Raw genomic sequence first — 9,752 nt, 5'->3', positions numbered from 1 at the left:
CCACCCTCAGCGCTCCAATTGGCAGCCCCTCCCCTGGAGCTGCTCTCTCCAGACCCCGCCCCTCAGAAAGCCGGCCAAAGGTCAGCCCCTCCCCCAGGGCTGCTCAAGACCACGCCTACAGGGTACTTAAGAACTGGTTGCCCGACCTGCCGTGCGATTTTTCTCTCCTGCCTTTCCGAAAGTCACCCAGGAGTTACTTTGCTCTGTTTATTAAACCTGGGCTTATTAATTCAGCTTGCCTGGCCTAAGGCATCAGCAGAGGATACCCAATAACCAGGAATCCAATATTTATCAGTTTCTTTCAGTAGAGGTAGGGAGTAGTAGGACCTCCAGACACCAGGTAACAGTAGATGGAGGTTGACTGCGATATCTACAGAAAAAGACAATAAGAATAAAGTTCTAGAATTGAGCTTTCCTGTTACTGGCTGCTACATCTGTTCCTAGCTCACACAAGCAGGCTGGTGGCACATCCTCCTCTTCCCCCTGTCCTTGGAAGATAATGTGACCAGTTCTTCTGATCCTGGAGACAAACACACACAAACAGTCACACATGAAGCCCAAATGCAGGCCTATAGTATCCAGACTCCTGACCCACCACACACCCTCCCACTCCCTCCCACTCCATCCTCTCCATCCTCCCAACCCTGCCCCAGCACTTCCAGCAAGCTTGGTCCCCACCACAGGGCATTCCCCTCACCGCACCCTGTACAGCTGACACCTGGCTCCCTCCATGGCCCCTCCCCTCACACCCAACAGGCTGGAAAGATCAAATTCATTTCCGAATGTGAAAATTCTTTCATGAAGCAAAGCTCTCCTCTGCAACAATGCTCCACCCAGAAGCAGAACAAAGCAGCTCTCTTAGCCTAAGTGTGAGTGCTACACAGACAGCTGCCAGGCTGCAGAGGGCACAGGTGACATGCTTTTAGAGGGGAAAGGAGGCACATGGGGTCTCCACACATGTGGACTGTGGCAGGATGACTGGCACCCACAGTAGCCTCAGCCTCAGGGGGTGTGGCCGCTTAGCTCCTACATTTGATAACCCTCAGTTCCCTATCCACATCATTCCCAGTCCCATCCCCTCCTATCACCGCCCCTGAGGACCATGCTTGTCCCTCCATTTTTCCCCACTTCAAAGGTGACAGGCTTAGTGAGGAGCCAGGGCAATCCCCAAGCCAGGCTCAGCAAGACAAAGGTCTGGAAGGGATTTTTATACTGGGCTGACTACTAGAGAGGTGAACAGTTGGCTAAGTGAAAAGCTGAGAGAGGGTTCTATACTCTCAGGAATGCATTCTGATATCAGACCACACCACTAGAGAGAAGACTTGCCTTGAACAACAAGCTCTGGAGAAAGGTGGGGAATGAACAGTTTGCTAGTATTTAATGTGTGTAAAGCTGAGTGAGGAGGGATGTGAAGGACTTCTGCCCTTGCCAGTAATGATGACAACAGTGGGCACTGGCCAGCTCTATGCTGGCAAAATTACAGGGAGGAAGGCTGAGGACACAAGCTAGGTAACAGAAGACCTGGCCACCCCTTTTTACCAGAGGAAGAGTCTGGGATCAGTCAAGCCTGACACAGGCCTGAACCTGTAACATCTCTGGTTTCCCAAAGATCTGAACATACCCAATACCTCTGCTTTATCCCAAAATAACCCCCAACTCATTAAATTCAGCTTTATAAAGACTTTCCTCATGGTTGCTGACCATGTCTGGTGACCTCCAGCTGGGGGGAGGGGCTCAGTCTCTTTAAGGTGAAGCACTCCCTTAGAAATACATACAGAAATATTAAGCAGTGTTGCTCCACCTTTAAGTGCAGTATCCACAAGGAAGTTTCTATGACTGCTCCCACCTGGTATTCCTGAATGTGGCCTCAGTTCCAGAAAAAAAGTGGAACAAAAGGACTTGAGAAAGCAACTGTGGCTCCTTGTTTTCACTCTGCCTCTTTTGCCACCCAGCTCCCAAATAATCACACAAAGGCTTATTCTTTCTTATGAATGCCTGGCCTTAGCTTGGCTTATTTCTAGCCAGCTTTTCTTAACTTATTATCTTGTCTACCTTTTGCCACTGGGCTTTTATCTTTCTCTGTATAACTTTCTTCACTTCTTACTCCATGGCTTGCTGTGTAGCTGGGTGGCTGGCCCCTGGTGTCCACTCTCCTTCTTTTCTTGTTCCTTGATCTTCTCACCCCAGATTTCTCCTTTATTTGTTCTCTCTGGCTGCCAGCCCTGCCTATCCTTTCTCCTGCCTCGCTATTGGCTGTTTAGCTCTTTATTAGACCATCAAGTATTTTAGACAGGCAAAGTAACACAGAGTTAAACAAATGTAACATAAAAGAATGTAACACATCTTTGCATCATTAAACAAAAGTTCCACAGCATAAACAAATTATTTCAATTAATGCTCCATAACATTTCCCCTTTTTGTCTACATAGAAATGAAAGGTTTTAACTTTAACATAGTAAAACTATATACAACAAAAACAGCTATCAAATAAGAATTACATTTACAATATTCAGTCCATTTGTATTTAGCAAATTCAGAGAAAATACTCCATTATCTATCTTAGTGAATCCAAAAGTTTATACTGTGGCAGGGTCCTGTGCTGTTGTTCCCTTTGGGAGAGGGGAACAAGTAGGCTTAGAGTCAAACCACACAGACTCCAGGAGGATGTCAAAACAACAAGTTCAGTTTATTCAGGAAGAGGTAAGCCTTATATACCCTCCACCCCACCCTGGGGGGTGAGGTCTGATGAATATGCATCTGCTGGTGTGACATGGCTACCTATCATTGGTCCAGGTCATCTCCAGATCATGTTTCAGCTGCTGTTGCTAAGGCCATTAGGCACACCCAGGTTGACTCTCAGAAAGTATCTTTTTTACTTGTTTGGGATGAGTCATCCCCTATTATACCTAATTTACTTTCTATCATAACTAAAGAAAACTATAACTCTTATAATTTAAATCCATCAAAGAACCCAGAAGGAATTAGCATTACCTAACAACAGAGACATCTGGCTGTCTGGACAATCATCTGCAACATTGGAGCATCCATCTTCAGCCTACAGGCCTAGGATATCTAGCAGACTTTTCAGTGAAGGAGGGAATTTGAAGGACTGTCCTGCCTTGTTTGGCAAAGTTTATCAGTCACTTTCCTGTGGGTCCTGCATGTCCAGTTTATACAGCACACTGTCAAGCAGTCAAAGCAAAAGCAGTTTCTTGCCCAAATGGCTAGCCTTGCCTGCTGTGGGATGTCTTTCTGTATGCTGTGAATATGTGTTTTTCCCATTGGCTAATAAATAATGCCATTTTGGCCTATGGCAAGGCAGCTTAAAGGCAGGCAGGAAATCCAAGCAGAGATACAGAGAGAAGAAAGGAGAGTAGGGAGAGACGCCTAGCCATTGCCCAGGGAGCAACAAGATGCTGGCAAACCAGTAACACCAAGGCCACATGGCAAAACAGAGATTAATAGAATGGGTTAATTTAAGATGAAAGAGCTAGCTAGCAAGAAGCCTGCCATAAGCCATACAGTTTGTAAGTAATATTAAGCCTCTGGGTGATTATTTTATAAGTGGCTTCAGGCCCATGGGGCTGGGCAGGACCAGAAAAACATACCATTACACTTACCACATTGAAAACAAACTCCATGTGGAGTTTCTTCAATACCCATCATCCATCCTTTTATGAAGTAAATTGGTGTTGCCAGGAACAGATGTGTCTCATTGTCGTGAAAGACTTTAGGTTATTAAACATCTTAAATGCTATATTCTGTAGGTCTTTGAAGTGTTTGAAAACCATCTATCTGTAAAAAATATACCTGTTTAACCTTGAAAACATACCTAATGTGACTACAAGTTTATTATAAATTAACTGCTAACCTCATTTTGTAATTATACATGAACTGCATAAGCACAATACACCAAACAAGAGTAGAAACATACTTTCAGTATAACAAATACAGCTTTAAATTTGTATCAATATACCAAAATCCATGCCAATGCAAAATATTGGAGATTAATAGTTGTCTTTTTATCCTATATTCCCATATTCCCCTAAATGATAACAAACATCCATAACCCACCAAATAACTGAAGACCACCCACCCCATCTCTTGGGAATATGGGTGTCATGTTCTACAGACTACTTCCTATTTGATATGGATTCACAACACACCCCCACAGTTGGGCGTGGTTGCTCATGCCCAGTGGACCTGGTCACTTCCACCTAGCCATTTCCGGGTCAAAACGTCTGGCGTGACCAGGACCCCGTGGCTTTGTGATCTACGCACATGCGTGGAATAGCCACCTGGGCCTGTGTGCACAGGTGCGGCCCAGCCTTTATAAGCCGGCGCCATGATTTCCGGCTCCATCTTTACTCACATGTCTTTTCCACAGGACTGTGCACATCTGTCTGTCTCCCTTATCTTAATAAAACTCTTATTAGTGGATTCTGTCATGTTTCGTGACATTTCCTTGCAGAGTAAGAGCACCGCAAATAACCAACACTATTGTCCATGGAAAAAGGAATCTTTATGGGCCCCTGAGAAAAACTGCAATAATGGCCAAGTCCTGGGAGACCAGCTATAACCTTTATTGATAGAGTATCACCTGTCAAGATTCAGGAGGTCTCCCCTGACCAAACCTGATCCATATCAACCCTGAAGGAATCCACAGTCTCTCATTTCCTGTGGAAATAAAAATAAAACCTCTACTCCAAAGCAATCCATCTTTTAAGTTACATTTTACAAATACATTATTTTACTTCCATTTTAACATTAAGGCATTCCTAAAGTATATAGGCTGGTTATTTCAGCTGTCCCTCTTTCTTTTTTCTTTTTTCTTTCTTTTTTTGTTTTTTGTTTTGTTTTGTTTTTGAGACAGGGTTTCTCTGGGTAGTTTTGGTGCCTTTTCCTGGATCTCGCTCTGTAGACCAGTCTGGCCTCAAACTCACAGAGATCCACCTGGCTCTGCCTCTGCTGAGATTAAAGGAATGTGCCACCACCGCCCAGCCAGCTGTCCCTCTTTCAATCCCATGTCTCTTAGCAACTGTCGATTGATCATCAACAATCAAAAAAATTCAAGGTCAATACAGAAACATACAGAATCCAGACTCCCTGTGTATTTTCCATCTTATGTGGCTTTTTCTTTTATGTTACTTTTATTCTCTCTTTATAAACTGTACTTTATGTTTTTAAGCTGTTTCTTTCTTTCTATGACTGACCACACTCTTTTTATTTCTTTCTTAAGCCTATGCACGCTGTCAAACACACTGGAACCTGTTTAGGGGTTTGTTTGTTTTTTTTTTCCATCTGGACCTCTTTTACTGCAATCTTTCAACCTTTTTTTGGCCATGTGAGCAAACTTTAAACTGCTAAACTACAGCTGGCTCTGCCCACTTGTAGGTTGGTGAGAGCCAAGCCCCAGAGGTATGTGACTGGGAACTGTATTCAATCCCCCAACTCTGGAATGCCAGTGCCCTTCACTGTGGCAGGTGTTTTTACTTAGTTTTTTGTTTCTATTTAACATGAAAAAGACTATTTAAGTGCTCTGCTGTATAGCAGAACTTCTTAAAGGAGCGGTGTCCATTTTTGCTTTTTTGTTTGTTTTGTTTTTTAAGCTTTCTCAGGTCCTATGGAAATTCCAGCCTAACACTGGTACACCAAAATGTAGTTGTTGTTTTTTTCACTCTTTTACTCTTTTGGAGGCCCACCATCCAGCTCTTTCCCAAATAAATCTCTTTCTTAAAAGAGTCTTGGGTGAAGATCTTCATTCATCAGTGCAGAACAAAAGAACCTTGCTGAGATGTCCCTTAGGGGGACTGAGGAAAAAACCTTGCTGAGACATTCCCTTAAGAGGGCTGAGCAAGACTGAGAAAAAAAAAAAAAAAAAAAAAAAAAAAGTAACAACTTTTTGCTGGAGCCAGAAGAGATTACTGCACTTCTGCAGGGGTTTCCCCTTTGGCAGAGTGAAGCAGAAGAAGCAACATCTTGGGTCAGAGAGAAAAGCAGAGTTCTGCGGGAAAGCCCCATTAAGGGAGAGTGCAGCAAAGCTCAGCTACATAAGAGAAACAGAACCAAGCAGTGGACACATGCCTTTAATCCCAGGAAGTAATATGGCAGGACATAGAAAGGTATATAAGGCGTGAGGAAACAGGAACTCTCTCTTCTTGAGACTGAGGATTTCCTATAGGTAAGAACTTGTGGCTGGCTTCTTCTGATCTTTCAGTTTTCACCTCAATATTTGGCTCTGGGTTTTTTTGTTATAAGACCTTTTAAGATTCATGTTACACAGGCACTTCAGCAATAAGGCCAAATATTGCTGTGGCCCAAGACTCTGACACCCTCATGGCATGTGCCATACTCCTGCCCACCATGTCCTCAGCTTGCCAGAGCACTTGGACCTCCCCTTAAACCAGATAGTACTCGCTAACTTTGCTGTCCATACCTTTAGTCAGCTCTTAAATGTGATTCTCCTGATGTCTCCCTGACCTATTGCCTATTGCTGTGCAACAAAAACTTAGACATCAAGAAATAAATTATTTAGCTTCTGAGGATCCGAAACTGGGAAGTGGCTTATTCAAAGGCTTTGACTCAACCTCCCATGGGACTTCAAGCAGAACAGTGGTGAGGTCTACATCCTCTGAAGGCTAGACAATGGCTAGGGCCTCTTTCAAGAAGTCCTGCTTGTTAATATTCTGACCTGCCCCTGGAAACCCCACCCCCTTGGTGCCACCCTGTGTCCTGACATAAAAGCCCCATTCTAAGGAAAAACTCCTCCCCTTCCTCCCTCCCTCCCCCCCCTCTCTCTCCCCTGTGCATCCTCAAACCCTTCTCTCCTCTCTGTCTCCCTTCCTCTCTGTCTCTCTCTCTGTCTCCCCCTTTCTGTCTCTTTGCCTCTTTATCTCTCTATAATAATTAAACTCTCCATGTGGATGCATCGTCTGGGTTGTGTATCACTGGCCGCCACCATTGCCGCCATGTTCCACATGGTGTGTGCATCTGCCCAGCCCAATGCATCTGCCAGCATGGTTCCCTGTATTCACAGGATACCCACAGGAACCCCCAACTGTAATGATTCATAACTGTTCCCATGACTACTGGCAAGATATGGGTGCTCTACAAGCTTCTGGAGTGTTCTCACATCAAGGAATCAGGGGACCTGAAAGTCAAAAGGAAAACTGGACAAACACTTTGTGTGACCTAGTCTCAGAAGCTACTCCCTTATATATGCTGAATATTGAGAGAAATAGTTGAGGACAGCCTACACTGAGGGCTGTGGGCACTTTGGGGGGGGGGTGTTTATTTTTTGGTTTGTTTTGTTTTGGGGGGTATTTTTGTTTGGTTGGTTGCTTGGTTTGGTTTGGTTTTTCTTTGGGGGGGGGTAGTTTTTCCCCAAGACTTGGTTTCTCTGTGTAACAGTCCTGGTTGTCCTGGACCTAACTCTGTAGTCCAGGCTGGCCTCAGACTTACAGAGATCCACCTGCCTCTGCCTCCCAAGCGCTGGGATTAAAGTCATGTGCAACCACCACCCAGCTTGTGGGCCCTTTTTAAACTATACCCCACACCCACAGCTCTGCTGAGATCAAGCTGGGCCTGAGCCTGTGTCTTCACTATGTAGTCATACTTCAGCAAAGCCTAATTAATGCGCACTGCTCCTTTGTAAGAGAGCCCTTCAGGACAAGAGCCCCACTGAACAGAGGCAGCAGAGGCTCCCTCTCACTTTCCAGAACTACATTCAGGCCACAGAGAGTGGCAAAACCAGGTGTGCCAGGTGATGTATGTGTGAAGGAGGAACAGGGTGAGCAGATGAGTGGGTGTGAAGAACAGAAGGGGAGCACACTGGTGAATGGACTAGGCTGTGAAAGAGCAAGGCACCCTTGGGGATAGCCTCTCAGCTGACTCTGGTATGCTAGAGCTGACCACTGCAGGGCATCTCACAGAAGAGGAGATACCAGTCAGATTTTTTCTGAAGACTCCAGACCCTTGTCCCCTTCAATGTTCTAGTGGTGAAATCATTTAGTGAGTGGTACTTACACAGACCTTTGTCCCCACCCACAGCCCAGCAAAAGGAAAAGCCTCCTTCCCCTGTGGCTACCCAGGGCTAACCAGCAAGAACAAGGGTGCTTCTCACTAGGAATCTGTTGGAACTAGCTTTGTTCTTCTCCATGGACTCCTTTAGAGTCTGGGAAGGGACTTACTCTGTCAAATCCCAACACTCTGGCTCCTGGTCCCAAGGAAAATCTAACCCCACTTATACCCAAATCTCACTGTTGTTTTTAATCGCACCTGGTCAAGGAACTTGGCTGGGCATACAATGGGGCCACAGTGCCCTCTGGTGGGAAGAGTCCAAAGCAGCTGATGAACCCTGGCTTTTAACTCCAAGAGGAAGGCTGTGCAGTTCCACAGAGAAGGAAACTCAGATTCAGAGAAACTAGACTTGATCAGGCTCAATGGTAAACAGAAACAGAGGTGAGACTGGGTTGGACAGAATGGGGGAGGGAATGGGGAAGGTACATAGTCCTGGAGAACCAGGGAGACACATTCATCTCCCCTGATGGCCAGACTCCTTTAAGACACTGGCCAGGATCAGCAGCCCAGAACCCCACACATCAGGAACATACAATCTCCTGGGGACTATAACTTCATCAGGGAGGAAAATGTTTCCTTGATGCTGAATTTCTATTTGAAACCATTCTGTTTGTTAAGAACTATTTGTGAGCTGAGCATGGTAGTGTACATCTTAAATCTCAGCATTTGGGAGGCAAAGGCAGGTGGATCTCTCTGAGTTTGAGGCCAGCTTGGCCTACAAAGTGAGTTCTATGACAGCTAGGACTGCTACACAGAGGAACCCTGTCTGGAAAAAACCAACAACAAAGAACTATTTGTGTATCTACACACACACACACACACACACACACACACACACACACACATTCACATTTTGAAGTCCTATCCTCCCATGTGATGATGTTAAGAGGTGACTCAGCTGTAGGTCATGGGGTTGGAGCCCCACAACCTTACTATTACTATTAATGGGATGTGTGCAGTTCTGAAATCATCTTTCTATAAAGTAAGGATACAGTGAGAACACAACCTCATAGAATTCAGCCCATTACACCTTCATGGACTGCAGCTTTCAATCCTGTGAGGAATTCATGTCCATTGCTTATTGGACTGAAAAAGCCCAAGATAGCCGCGTGGCGGCGGCGGCGGCGGCGGCGGCAGCGGCGGCGGCGGCAGCAGCACCGGCAGCAGCAGCAGCAGCAGCAGCAGCAGCAGCAGCAGCAGCAGCAGCGCCACACGCCTTTAATCCCAGCATTTGGGAGGCAGAAGCAGGCAGATCTCTGTGAGTTTAAGGCCAGCCTAGTCTACAGAGTGAGATCCAGGACAGGAACCAAAACTACACAGAGAAACTCTGTCACGAAAACAAAACAAAACAAAAAAGCCCAAGCTGACAGCATCTGTCATTAAAACTTGAATAAAACCAAACCTTGATCCACCAGCCCTGTACTGGAAGCAAGGGCTTTAGCACATAGGATCCTGTTCAAATTGAGGCAAAGGAAAGCCTGTAAGCCAGGAGGAAAGGCATCTGCCCCTGAGGGTGGGAAGAGTAGTCACTATTTTGGGAGAAGGAAAGGCAGCAGCCTCTGCAACCCAGGATCTAGTTTCCCTCCCATAAGTCAAGAGACTTCTTAAAGACCCTCTACCAAGGGCAGAACAGGTTTAAGAACCCATCAGTCTGGTCCTACTGTCTGTCCCAA

Source organism: Peromyscus leucopus, chromosome 4 (assembly GCF_004664715.2).
Source record: "Peromyscus leucopus breed LL Stock chromosome 4, UCI_PerLeu_2.1, whole genome shotgun sequence".
Lineage (NCBI taxonomy): Eukaryota > Metazoa > Chordata > Mammalia > Rodentia > Cricetidae > Peromyscus > Peromyscus leucopus.
The sequence above is the reverse complement of the archived record's forward strand: the minus strand, read 5'-3'. Positions refer to the sequence as shown.